The sequence below is a fragment of the Oryzias latipes genome, chromosome 5, assembly GCF_002234675.1.
Source record: "Oryzias latipes chromosome 5, ASM223467v1".
NCBI classification, from domain to species: domain Eukaryota; kingdom Metazoa; phylum Chordata; class Actinopteri; order Beloniformes; family Adrianichthyidae; genus Oryzias; species Oryzias latipes.
Genome location: NC_019863.2, coordinates 16,853,339 through 16,865,874, shown reverse-complemented (window position 1 = coordinate 16,865,874; position 12,536 = coordinate 16,853,339). Strand labels below are relative to the sequence as shown.

General features: G+C 42.9%; 1 long non-coding RNA gene across 1 annotated transcript; it reads left to right on the top strand.

The window, feature by feature from the left end:
* The first annotated feature begins 602 nt into the window (after positions 1-602).
* Positions 603-998, top strand: LOC110015131. Its single transcript, XR_002290239.2, has 2 exons — positions 603-718; positions 807-998. It is a non-coding gene; the product is annotated as an uncharacterized LOC110015131 (long non-coding RNA).
* Positions 999-12,536: the final 11,538 nt, after the last annotated feature.

Genomic DNA, 12,536 nt, shown 5'->3' with positions numbered 1-12,536 from the left:
AAGATTTGGATCGTCAATGCAAAGACTATCAGTAGTGATCAAGTTGGTGTAACACCAACAACCTTTTATTGGTATGTCTGTTCCACCAAAGAGTTGGAATACAAATCAGGCTCCCCCAGGAGAGGTTGGCACCGTATTTTTTCCGTCAGACAACTCATGCAGTAAAGAAATTTATTTCCATATGTCTTTTAGTTTGGCATAAGGATCCGTTCAGTTACATAAAACAAAGATCTCCATGGAAATCTTAGGGTATTAAACTATCCCTAACATAGCTCACAGGTGGAAGCCGGGAAGGAGGGCGGGGTGACAAACGCAGAGCGTGGAAGAGAAGGAATGAACCGCACACCTGGAACTTAAATAGGACGCTGAACAGGTGATTTGATTAAACTGAACCCCCTTCAGGGACGAGTAACCAGGTAAACGCACTGCTCGAGTTGCCTGCCTGAAATACTCCCTGGGTCGTTCATGTCTGCTTTGCACTCAGTGTTGTTGTACCCTAAAATGGCCAAAAATGGAAAATAAACTTGGCTAACAAAAAAAATGCACAACCTGTAACCCTTGTGCTATCCTTTGTCACGATGCCTGTCAGACCCCCCCCCCCCCCCCTCCAGCTCTGCTCCTCCTGATTGCCACCAGCTGACTTCACTCAACTCATCTCTTCGGCTGCTCAAAAGGAGACCCAACGCCACAATTCAACGCAAGTTCGTTGCTCCTTATGGTGACTAACCCTGGTCCTAAATTATGCTCTGTTGCTCTTGCTTTTACTCGTTCTCGTTCTCGTTCTAATCTTATGCTCCTTGTCTCAGGATTACCTACCTCTCACGAGTGACGTCAGCGTGGACCTTCCATTCAACTGCTCAAGAAACCTGAAGACCTCCCGGCTCCCGCTAACCGCATCAAGCCCTCCAGCCACGCGACCCGCCACGTTCAAGTCCGGACCCCTTCCAGCTTCAACCATCTTCACCTCTGGAGAAATAATAAATCCTTTCTCGCCAAAACACTCACCTGTCCTCCTTCTGGGTTACAGCATCTGGGTTCCTCCCCCCTCGAGTGTCATGACATCCTAGCCACTTAAATATTGGGAGTGGGGACATCTAGACCCACTAGAGAGTGCGCTGAACCTTTTTTCTGGTGTCCATGGATTACATGAAATCTTTCCACCTTTATCCACCTTTATCCACCTTTGTCATGGTAGAAATAACACGTCAATGTAAGGGTGGGGTCATCTGATAGCACAAAGGTTAATAAAACTATTAAAACTACTTAGCATCGGTGAGGCAAGTGCAGCTCAGTGACGACCATATTAGCTCTGCCTCTCCCTTTTTCGCTGCATCAGAATGGCAGCAGATTCAACCCAAGCAAGTGCACCTCAAAAATGATACAGCACAATATTTCTCTGGAAAGAAATGCACTTTCTTTAGTTTGTGCCACCAAAACACCCTGATTATAAATTTCAGTTAAAAAGTCATGCTGCATACTGTTTTTTATGCGGACATTTCATCACATTTGCTTTAATTTCAGTGATGCTTTATGAATTCTCCTTTTTAATGTTATTTACATTGAAATAAAAGTGCTTAAAAATATCGGAAGAAAACGTGTGATAACTCTGCCCCTTCTAAAACAAGCAATACCCCCCCCCCCCCAGCCAGGCTTCTCTGGAGCTGAATGTGGATATGATCAAATACAGTGAGGATATTCCTTTCTTGTGTAAAAAGAGAAGAAAAATAAATCCAAGGTACTACAAATTCACTATGAATATTCTAGAGTAGCACATGACCCAGTTGTGTGTTTCCTGTTGATTTCTTCTGTAAATGTTTTCAGAAAAGTTGATCAGTGTCCTGTTTCTATAATTTATTCTGTTCCGCGCCATAGGAGCTGATTCATTTTTGATTTTTTGGAAAAATCCTCTAGATCAAAGATACAATAAGAACATATAACTTTGCAAGCTTACTGTACACTCACTGTTTGGACAGCAAACAATCCTTACAGTGTAACTACAATAATAATACATTTAAAGTTTTGTAGAAAAAATATGAATTCAAGATGAACTTGAAAACAAAATGTTGATACAATTTTAGGATAAAAGGTTGAATAATGAGCAATATTTTTACTTGACCTCTCTCTTTGAAGTCCTAGTTACCCGGACAGAAAAAGTTTCTTTAAATATAAGAAATAGTCCACCTTCAGGGATGTTACAGTTTATGTAAGCAAACTCCGTTCAAGAACTTTCATTGATACAGAAAAATACACGAATGTCTACTTTGGCAGCACAACATTGACCTGTTGCGGCCCAACCTCCCACACCAGCATCTTGGGGCACTTTTATGTTTTTGTGTGGTATTAATCACACTGTTGGTCAGCTGACCAGAGAGTTGATCATTTGAACTCAGTCACCCAGCAGCAATGGCGTGGGGCAATTATGAAACAAAATTCCATTTTTGTTGTGCTGCTTACAGCTTTAGTACCCTTGTTGACATTTGCATCTAATAAAACAGGGATTTAGTTTAAGGGCCCTAGTGCTGATAGCTCCTTTATGAGTCAGCTGTTTGCCAGAAGCTCCTGCTCTCTCTTCCGGTCTCAATGCAGCTCATTGTCACCCGTGTGTTTTCGTGCCTGAGACACCCTTAAGTAAAATTAAGATGGAGAAATGTCTGCCCGTGGTTGTCTGAATGCGTTAGCTCCAAGTCCACATATTGTGTATCATTAATACTAGTGTATTACTACTTACATCTGATGCCGATGAATGGATTTGGGATATTCTACCACCGCAAACAGGCTTACGAGTCGTCCTTTAGAGCAGCACTAAGTCTGTGGGAAATGACACTTCTTGTGGGTCAAATGCTGATGGTTTCAGAGATGGCAAGAGCTGAAGGGAAATGAATAAAAAATAGGATGAGGTAGGGGTGTGACGATAACCGCATCACCGCACTGCATCATCGCACTGCGTCATCGCACTGCATCATCGCACTGCGTCATCGCACTGCGTCATCGCACTGCGTCATCGCACTGCATCATCGCACTGCATCATCGCACTGCATCACCTTTTATTACTGTTCTCCTTCACTTCCTGTGCCACGCCTCTCACTCCCTCTTGCCGGCGCGCGGCTCTCTACTTACACACATGCGCACGGTTTCAGAAGCACACACACAACCTCATTCTACAACAGAAGTTTTCGTTTCGCAAGGAAATACAACAAATTTACTGTGTTCTAAATATTAATTTCCATTGTATTCATTTCCATTACAAGTTGCGTGCGTTCTTGAGTGCGCGACACAGTCGCCCGCCAGAGGATTTTGTGTTGGGGGGGGTATTACTGTTCTCCTTTACTCTGTAACACCAAACATGAACGCACACTGCTAGATTTCGATGAATATCACTACATGTTTTGTTTGGGAACTATTTTGTGCTGCGCAAAGTTACGTGTCTGTATAACGTTTTACCGCACCGCGCCCCCTGCTGGATCATCACCGCGGTGATCAAAAATCCCACACCGTCACAGCTCTAGAATGGGGGCATAAAAACAATGTATGACATTATCGCAAAGGTCACAAAAAAAAAATAATTTTATTACCTTTGACTTTTCAAATAACCAAAAAAGGTGAAATCTTGATATGTGTTAGTTGAGGACTGTTAAATCACACTTGTTCACCTTTCAGCGTATCCCTTCAGAGATATCAGCTTTCACTGATTCCCACAGGTGGTTTTGCAGAGATTGTTACACCGGATGCCATTCCTGACACAATCTTGTATTTTATGCAGGCTGGGGAATGGCACAAGGAGACCCAGATTTGGCCCCCCTTGTGGCTACTTAGGCAGTGGCGCAAAGGGTCTTGCCCAAGGACCCATAATGAATCAAGCTTTTCGCACCATAGTTAATCGAACCCTGGTTTTCCATGCGCCAGTCAGGCATGCAGCCAACTGAGCCATCCAGCTTGTTTTGAGGATTGTTTAATCACAATGAAGTTATGTAAGGGTTAATGGCCGCCGTGGAAACCTGAACCGTCCGACCCGAAGCGGAGCACTTCCACGAAGTGTGTTAAAAAGTAATAATGCACATTTCGAAGGCCATTAACGCGTTTATACCATGGTCACTTACAAAAGCAATACACATATATATACAGTCTACACATATACAGTCTACCAGCTGTCCCCAACTTACCCCCTTCCTCATATAACCTCATATTAGGGTGAGGGGGTGGGGGTCTAGCCTGCGATGCGCCTTGGGGGGGGGCTACTTGGCAGTGGCCCCCCTCCTATGGTTGCCGTATGGAGTGGGCCCCCCTTCTTTCGGTTTTATTTGCACCTTAGACATGTAGGGTCCTTGGTAGGGGGGGTGCTTGGACATCACTGCCAGCAAGCAGCAGATGTCCTCCTGGCACCCTACCCGCCAATTTTAACCGCACCTTAGACATTTAGGGCCCCTTGGTGGGGAGGGTGAGGAGACATCACTGTGAGTAATCAGGAGATGTCCCCTTAGTGCCCTACTCGCCAATTTTAACTGCACCCCCCTTAGTACACACACCCCTCCCCCTTCAACATATACATTCCAACATAAACACACACACATGCACACACACACACCCTTTCAAACACACATACACGCACACACATTTTGCAAGGAAGGTGGGACCTGGGTCCATCTGTCCCCTACCCCTTCCCTGGTGGGGGGTGCGGGCCCCTTGGCGATGGCGGCCGTGTCCCTTGGGTGCTGGCTCCCTGGGCCCGGCGGTGCTCTCTCCGCACGGTGGGGGGGTTCATATTACACCTGAGCCGGGGGTGTTCGTGTCCCTGGGGGGTGGGTCCTGGTCTTTGCCCCTGAGCGCTGGGCCCCGCCAAACTTCCAACATGGCCGAGCCTGGTCGGGCCGTATTTATAACACCCCTTGTGGGCCCTCTTTTTTCCCCGGGGTTCCCCCTCCTGGGCGGGGGCGGCGGGCCCCTGCCTTGCTCCTCCCTGGACCAACCGTGGGCCGGGCGGATGGCTGCCTGGAGTGCGGAGCGGGTCTCCCTTGGGGGGTCCTGGCTCGTACCTGGGGTGGGGGCATGGGGATGCCCGGAACTCCTGGGTGGTGGTGGGGTGCTCGTCTGGGGCTGTGGGCGTCCTTCTCCGGTGGGGCCCTGCGTTGGGCGCTCCCGGCGCGGCGGGGGGGCTGCTCTCCTGGTTGGGCTGGGGCGGCGCTCTCTTTCCCTCCGTGCCTCCCTGCTCTCTGGCTCTGGGGGCCTTGCGGCGGTCCTGCTGGCCCTAGCCTGGGTGGCGGGCTTGGTCGCCCGGGCGGCGGTTGTTCCCTGCCAGTTCCCGTGTGGCGTTGGGGGGATTTCGGCTGCCGCTGCTGCTGCGGTGGGGGTCTTGGGGTGGGGATGGCTGGGCACTCTCCCTCCTTCTTGTCACGTTCCACCATCCATTTTAGAAGAACATAAACACTCACCTGAGCACAGGTGTTAGCTCACCTTTGCACTAACAGTTTGCATGATTGAATGACTGAAATATTTCACACTAGTTGGTTTTAAAGGCATAAGTATGCGTGTGAACACTATCTGTTTTGTGTACATGTCGACAGGTGGACATTTTTGCAGCTAGCAGGTGTGTTTATAACATTTGAGTGTGTGTGTGGATAGGCCCCGCCCTTTTTGTACTACATTTGAACCTTACCATAATGATTAACAACCAGTAAACTTGTTGCTTTATGCTGCTTCATGGTCTTACCCCCCTTCCCCTCCTATTATCACCCTCCTACCCCCCCCTCTCTCTAACGTCCCTCTCTCTTCTTCCCCTCTTTCTTTTTCCGTCCGGTCCAACACCAAAGATTTTCAAACATGATTGAAATTAATAAAGTTTGGCCTCAATTACAAAAGGGGTTTATTCAGACATACCTTTGGTTTGTCTGAAGATTAATAACTCCTCTTGTTAAAGTAAAATATGTCCAACACAAGAGGCCCTCAGCTCTCATCTGTCTGCCTAGCTGTTGGACAGGACAAGTTAAAAAAAAAAAAAAAAACAATACACATTAACCAGTTTTTAGTCCTTGATTCTTGTTTTTTTTCCGATTTGGATCGCTTTTCTCACAAAAAGCGGATTATTGATGCGCCGCACCACGTAACAAATAGTCCGCATCACGCCGCACCACCGCTGCAGTCAAGATTCGCCGATATATATATATGCTGATCTTTCCGATGGGTTGAATGAAGCATCAGTTCAGAGAGAAAGTTCACCTCTTACCACTTGTTTTTGTCCAAATGATGAAGCAAAAGGTTGTTGTAAAGAAGCCGGCGCAGTGATACAAAACATTTAAGCTAGGTGACCGGAACTTCTTTTTTTACCGTGCGGTTATCACTGTGGTTTATCACTTTTTAATATACACCCAGCAGCCAATAAGAATCGAGTATTCACCCGGATCATGGTATAATAAGTTAATGTGCATCTGAGCTGGAATTGTGTCAGTGGGATGGATATTTCACTAGGTAACTGATTGTAAAAGCAAAATGTTTCCCATGCTGATGAATACAAAGCAAAGGAAGGCAAACCACCTGAATCATATACTCAATCAGCCAGTTAGACTGAAGAAGTAATATTTTTATGTGACAAAAAACTGTAAAGTTACAGTTACCCTTAGACAAAATTATGTCAAAATTTTCTGGAGTTTGGAAAAATTGGCATATCATACAGTTGAAACTGAGATACTCATATGGTTTCTAAAAATGTAGCATTATGGTCTCCTGCAAGATATGTGCAGCTTGTAGTAGAAAAAAGGAGACAAGATTCCACTTCACTTCGTGACAGTTCTGTAACAATGTCTACCTTGCTCTAATTCTGTCACGTCTGGTCATGTTTTAAACTTTGTGTCCCTCACCAATAAATAATGGCTCCAATCATCCATTATCTACATTCATCTTATCATGCAAGCCGCCCCAAGATATGGAAGACTGGTTGACATTGTATGAGAGACAGAGCAACTCACAATTTAGTATCAGGCTAAAGGTTCACCCTGGAAAGCACCGGAGCGAAGGAACATTTGTCACTTTGAGTGTAGCAGCTGTCACAGTGCAATCAAGCACCAGGTCTTGATTTTACTTATTTTGTTGGGTTTACAATGTAAAGTCCTGATTTACCCAGCCCCACTATAAGGTGCAGGGTGGTGGGGGGTGGGGTGTCTGGAAGTGCTAAGAGTTTAGGGTGTCATATCCCAACATGTCCCTTAAATGCAGATAAAACCATGCTATCACCATCAAGTCATCTACCCATCTATCTTCATCTATTTGATCTAACACATTTTATGTTGAATTCTCTTCCTGACCCTACCATTCATCTGGCTTGGAACAGGCACTGCAAGACACTGGTTTGTGCCTGTTAAGGCTGCATTTACCTTTTTTTCTTTATATGTCTGTCTATTCCTCCATTTGTCTGTCTGTCCATCGTTACATGTTTTTAAAGTTTTTAATTAATGCGGTAAAGTAACAGACTGTTTTCTCTGATCAGGTAAATATTTGCAAGTCAGTCAAAAGGTAACAAGTGCTGTATATATATACACAATCAAATAATTCAAATAATTCAAATCAAATAACATGTATATATATATATATATATATATATATATATATATATATATATATATATATATATATATATATATATATATATATATAGTCAGGACCATAAATATTTGGATAGACACATTTTTCTAATTAAGTTTCTGTACATTACCACAGTGAATTTTAAATAAAACATCTTAGATGTCATTGAAGTGCAGACTTTCAGCTTTTATTCCATGGGTTAAACAAAAAGATTGCATAAAAATGTGAAAAACTAAAGCATTTTTTAAACACAATCCCTTGCAGGATCATTCACCTGTAAATCTCTGTTGTTCTTTTTAATGAATAGGAACCTATGAATAGCATAACTCATTTCCTATTGGAACTCACCCAGCTGATGACACCGTCCTGTCCTGTCCCATCTGACAGCAGCTGGTTTTAATACTGTAGTAATTCAGGAACAAATATTCAATTTTATTTGTATAGCCCAAAATCACAACAACAGTCGTCTCGATGGGCTTCGAAGTAAAACATGAAATCAAAAGGATCACGAATACAAAGAGTTCAATAGTAAAATACTAAAATGAACTAACAAACTGACTAAGCTATACTGGCATCCCTGCCCTTAGACCCCCCTTCGCGGTAAGGAAAAACTCCCAAAATACCGGATTCCGGAAAAACGAAGAAACCTCAGGGGTGCCCACATGAAGGAGGGATCCTCCCCCAGGACGGACAGGCGATTTACCAGAACTCAAAGAGAAGAATTTACTTATCTAAATCTACAACTACACATTTAAAGTCCAGCAGACGGGCTTCATCCAGCCGTGGTTGGGGGGGGACAGTCAAAGGCGCGAGTCGAGCCGGAGACAGGAACCACAGCCAGGTGTAGGAGCAGGAGCAGAGACGAGGTACTCAGTCAGGTACAGAGCAGAGACGAGCCAGAGATGAGCCAGAGGCAGGATCCACAGCCAGGTGTAGGAGCGCGAGCAAAGGCGAGGTAAACGGTCAGGAACTGGAGCACGGATGAGCCAACTGGAGTCTGGAAGCACTCCCACTCCCCAGGAGGGGAGAGGAAAAGAGGGACAATACATGAATCGCACTGTACCAAACAGAGGCATGGAGAACTAAATGATAAATTATGGTCAAGAATAGAGGAGAGGAAGGGTAGAAGTAGAAGAGAAAAGAGGACAGAACCCCAGTGCACCATAGTTACCCCAGCTTCAACTTTTAGCAGCCTTTTAAAAGAAATAGTTATTAAGTTTAATTTAAACAAACAAATTAACATTAAGTTAAATAATCTCTGAATACTAACTAGTCTGACAATAAGCCTGTCCAAAGAGGAATGTTTTCAGTCTAGCTTTGAATGTAGAAACTGAGTCGGCCTCTCTTACATGAGCTGGGAGTTTATTCCATAAGACAGGGGCTTGGTAGCTAAACGCTCTACCTCCAACCGTACTTTTACTAATTCTAGGAACCACAAGCAGTCCTGCATTTTGCGAACGAAGTGTTCTTATTGGATGGTAAGGGACTATGAGGTCCTTAATATAGGACGGGGCCATTCCATGTAAGGCCTTATAGGTTAACAGGAGGATCTTGAACTTGATTCTAGAATCAACTGGGAGCCAATGGAGCGAAACTAACACAGGAGTGATGTGATCTCTTCTGCTAGTTCCAGCTAACAATCTAGCTGCTTCTAGATTGGAGCCAGAGATGGTTATTATAAAAAAAGGAAGGAAAACGACATGAGGCTGTATATTTATTTACCCTTTATCACATAAAGCAATATTTGAAAACATCAAAGTATAAAATAAATGAGCCTAAGAATACTATTTCATAGTATGGCATTAATGTCAGCAATGCTTTACTACAGTCATCAGACCTTTTGTGGTTCACTGAAAAGCTAAATCTCGGTTTGGTGGCAACCAAGCAGACGTAGTTGTGGTGGTCCACAGCACTACTGTCCCCTGCCTTTAGTCTTCTGAGAGAAGAATGTCTTTAAAAACCTCACAAACTTGTAAACTTGCAATGTAGTTTACTATTCTTTGTGTGAAAGGTGAGAATCATAAATGTCTTCCCAGCCAGATACAATGGAAGAAAAACACTGCAACAAAAAAAGCTTATCTTGTTTTCAATACGTTTTTTGTAACTTGCATCAACTTATTCTCTGAGTTTGTGCCTCGGTTTTATTGTATTGCTCTCACAGTGCATGCAGAATAGATGTAAAGCTCAAATTGCAAATTGTAAGGATTTTCATTCAATCTGACTTATGAAATACACAATCCAGGGCACCACTGGGGTGCAAGCTCTCTATTACTCAAATCACATTTTTCAGTTAAGACCTGAGCAAAATGAAATGTGCAAAATTCTGTTTGAATGTCCCTAAGTCTACTGATCTGCTTCACTGCTGCTGCAGAAATGAAAGAAAAGCAAATTCGAGATGATATATAGTTTCCATATATATCAGATATTTGGAAAATACTTTAAATGCAAAAGGGCTGCTCTGTGTTTGCAAAAACATTTAATTGTTAAATAAGATCCAGGTTACCAATCAGCTGGTTCCTTGGTTGAGACAGGTTTTTTTTTCTCTTTAATAAAATGGGGTTGGAGTGAACTGCTTAATGGCACCCAACAGATATGTCAAAGATTCCAAGAAACTAGAAAATAGATCATGAGTGAAAACATGTCCTAGCCAATCACTCTGCAAGGTATCCATCCAGCTAGGATTAGGGGGTGAGGTGAAGATCAATGCTGCGGGGCACAAGTCAGAGTCTGATCAATTTAGGCTGTCTCACCTGAATAAGTTTTAGGATGTTGAATGACCCAACTGAGGTGTAATTAAAAAATAAATCATTTCTATGTTAGTGCAAGAGAGAAATGGAAGCCATATTTGGCAAATTTGTCTGTCTCTTTTTAACAAAAACTGTTTTTCAGAATTGTGACATTTCTGGGAGGAAGGACCATAACAAAGTTACTGAAAGCAGAAAAAACAACTTGTAGAAATATGCATCCATTTTCAGAAGACATTTGTTAAAAATGTTGAGAATACTGTTGTGTGGCGCTTTCGTTAATTAAGCAACTCTTCAGGATGTACGTGAGGGGAAAATCAATTCACACAACAAGCACTCTTTGCTCTAAAGGTTTCACCCCACCTTGAGCAGGTGAGTACAGAGAATGGCTTGCAACAGGCTTACAATATTCGCTTGGGCTATTGCTCTGGCACAGCCGGCCCCTATCCATGCACTGAGCATTGAGTACCTTCTAATTCTAAAACTTCACACAAATTTAGGCTGAACTCTTAATATCGCGTTGTTTCACTTGGCCAATAAGAACAGGCCGACAACGGGTTATCTTATGTCACAGGAACTGCCTTACAATATTATATACACCTTGCCCAACAGTTGCTGGGATAGGCTGGATGGATGGACGGACGAACGGACGGACGGACGGACGGACGGACGGATGGACGGGTGGGTGGATGGATGGGTGAGTGGATGGATGGATGGATGGATGGATGGATGGATGGATGGATGGATGGATGGATGGATGGATGGATGGATGGATGGATGGATGGATGGATGGATGGATGGATGGATGGATGGATGCATGGATGGATGGATGGATGATACTTAATCTAGCTCTGATCTGTGTCAAACACAACTGTTTTCAGAATTGATACTAAAGAAAGCCCGAAATCCTCTGAAGGAACTAAAGTTAAATCAATCCCTTTGATTCAACTTTTTGCATATGACTTTGCTTTACAGGCTTGTGTGTATATGGCCTTTTGTATGTTATGTTATGAAATTCATTATATCAAGCTGTTTTGACAGTATAGCTCCATAATTTCATGCTTGGAGCCCAGATACATGCAGAATTCATGCAGCTGCGTTGACATTACACCTTAAGAAAAATTGAGCTGAGGAGAGTGACAGATGTAGGATGGAGTTAAAAGTAGAGTGCTGCAGCGTTTTGACACAATTCTTCAGTCTGGTTGGATTTTTCAGGCGATGGCAGGTAGATAAAGGTTAGCTTCTGCTTCAGCAAATAAAGACAAAAACATTCACCTTTGCCAGATGTTGTCACACATGCCAATATGAGTTTTGTAGAGCCCTGCTTACGGGTAATATACATGTCACATAATTTCTTAAGATACATTTTTTACAGTTTAGAATATAGCTGGAGATGTTTAAGGGTTTCATATGCTGTTGGCAGGGATGTTATGAAGACTCTGTGACAGCCTGCTGACTGTTTCTCTGGATTTCAGTGTGAAAAGAACTTGGGCAAAATGCAGTTTTGAATATAAGAAGGTTCAACTGCACAGAGTGGGAAAGACTAGTTCCACTTTAATGATGCAATATTTATTCTCAGCTTTGAGCAACCACTTGCTGAGCCATTTTTCGCATTATTATTTGCTCATAAAAAAGATTAATAAATTGAACAATTATTTGTTTTTTTTATAACAACCTAAATCATGCTTTGAACGTTATTTTCTGCAACATGATAACCACGACAAGCCACAAAAAATTGATTTTGGAAGTTGAGTGACCTTGTTCCTGGAAGATTTTACAAGTCAGAAATACTTCTTTTCTCAAAAAAGGGATTAACTTACTTGGGATACTAAAACAAAAATGTAAAACGATCTATGTCAGACTTACACTTTTACTTTAAAATTTTAAACTCTCTATTTTGTTAGTTACTTTTCATTTTTAGTTTGGGAGAATGCAAGACATGTGAAGGACAGAGAAGCAGACAGCAGGTGGGAACAAGTCACTAAACACAAGCAAAAGCAAGAAGAAGAACATAAGACTGTCTATGATACTGAAGCACCTTTCAATTTTAACCACATATAATTCCAAGGGATTCAACAGTAATTTCACGCAGCTAAGCAGCAAGACAAAGTTGTGTGGAACACAGCACATTTGAAGGTTATCAAACTTCTATGCATGCAGCTTTGAAAGATGATGCTGGTGCTAAACAGGTAGCAAAAGAGACATTATGACTGAATATTAAAA